This window comes from Octopus bimaculoides, chromosome 11 (genome assembly GCF_001194135.2).
Source record: "Octopus bimaculoides isolate UCB-OBI-ISO-001 chromosome 11, ASM119413v2, whole genome shotgun sequence".
In the NCBI taxonomy this organism is placed as follows: domain Eukaryota; kingdom Metazoa; phylum Mollusca; class Cephalopoda; order Octopoda; family Octopodidae; genus Octopus; species Octopus bimaculoides.
The window spans coordinates 58,338,578-58,340,418 of NC_068991.1; the positions used below are offsets into that span (position 1 = coordinate 58,338,578).

General features: G+C 34.7%; 1 long non-coding RNA gene across 1 annotated transcript in view; it reads left to right on the forward strand.

The window, feature by feature from the left end:
• LOC106869921 (uncharacterized) overlaps positions 1–1,841 on the forward strand; it is a 19,921-nt gene that overhangs the window by 9,296 nt on the left and 8,784 nt on the right. The window lies entirely within an intron of this gene.

The window sequence follows — 1,841 nt, forward strand, 5'->3', positions numbered from 1 at the left end:
TATATATATATATATATATATATATATATATATATATATATATATATGTATGTATGTATGTATGTATATATATAGCTTCCTTGTATATGTATATATATATATACATATAGAGAGAAATAGATACATAGATAGTGAGAAATAGATAGATAGATAGATAGATAGATAGATAGATAGATAGATAGATAGATAGATCTAGAATTTGATTATCTACACGTTTTACTGTCGACCGTTGAACATTTTACTCAAGGTTCAACGAAATGAAATGACGGCTAAGGGGTTTCCATAAAGTCATGTCACTAGGCAACACACCAAAGCAGAATCTACAGTCATAAGTTATAATAAAAATCAACTAGAATCAACTTTTTCTATAATCATTCCATAATAATTGTTCAAATTATTCTTTTATTCTTTTACATGTTGAAGACATTGGATTGTGTTCATGCTGGTGCATCAGCATTAACGGTTTTAGTTGAAGAAATCAACTTCAGTACTTGACTTTTTAAAAGCCTAGTATATATTATATCGGTCGTTTTGGCCCAGCAGATAAGTTACGGCGATGTAAACACACCAACATCGGTTGTCAGGCGATGGTCGTGGACAACTCAGGCACAACGACACACACACATAAATATATACATATACATATATATGACGCGGTTCTTTCAGTTTCCGAGTACCAAATCTACTCACAAGGCTATGGTCAGTCGAAGTCTATAGTGGATGACACCTGACCGATGTGTCGCGCAGTGGGACAGAACCCGGAACCATGTGGTTAGGAAGCAAGCTTCTTGCCACAGGGTAACGTCAGCACCTATTGCATATTAGTGCAGCTTAAAATTTAGTCTAGCACCTGTCTGATGGTATTCGTGCATCACGGGTTCAACTCGGAGGCATGTTTCCAATTCTCGCGTTTGCCTATCTTTATTGCAACTCGCATAGTTTGAAATATAAAAATATGTTCGCATAATTCCGAGATTCCTATACCAAAATGATAGAACCTGAATGTATAAATATCGTTGTGATACATGAATGCATGCGCATCCGTACAAAGGTAAAACGGATACGTGATGCATTGCATACAATTACGCACACACGCACACTGACGTGCAGACACACACACACACACACACAGACGCGCGCGCGCACACACAGACGCGCGCATGTGAGTAAGTGTTTTGGTGTGTATGTATGAATGATCAGACATTCGACAATATAATAGTAAAAGGTGATAGCATTTCATAAGAGTAGAATATATAATATTATGTATGTACAGATATATATATATATATATATATATATATATATATATATGTGTGTGTGTGTGTGTGTGTGTGTGTGTGTGTGTGTGTGTGTGTGTGTGTGTGTATGTGTGTGTGTGTGTGTGTGTGTGTGTGTCTGTCTGTCTGCATATGTGTATGTGTGTGTGTTTGTGTTAAAATGTAAATGTGTCTGTATAGGTGTAAAGATTATCCACATGTGTATAGCTACATACATATATCGATATAAAAAGAGAAATTGATAGATGAATTGATCAATATATATAGATATATATATACGCACACAGAGGCACACATAGATAGATAGATAGATAGATAGATAGAAAATATAATGGAAGACAATTAGATAATTATAGAAAAGGTCACATGAATGAATTCGATCAAACGAGGAAAAGTTTGATTGATACGTAAATAGACACTTGTATATATGTTAGTATGTCAAGCCTATCTCTTTTTGTCTGTCTCTGTTTTTCGCTCTCTACGCCTGTTTGTGTTTGTGTCTTTATGTCCGTGTGCAGCAGTGTGTGTGTTTATCTATATATATATATATATATATATATATAT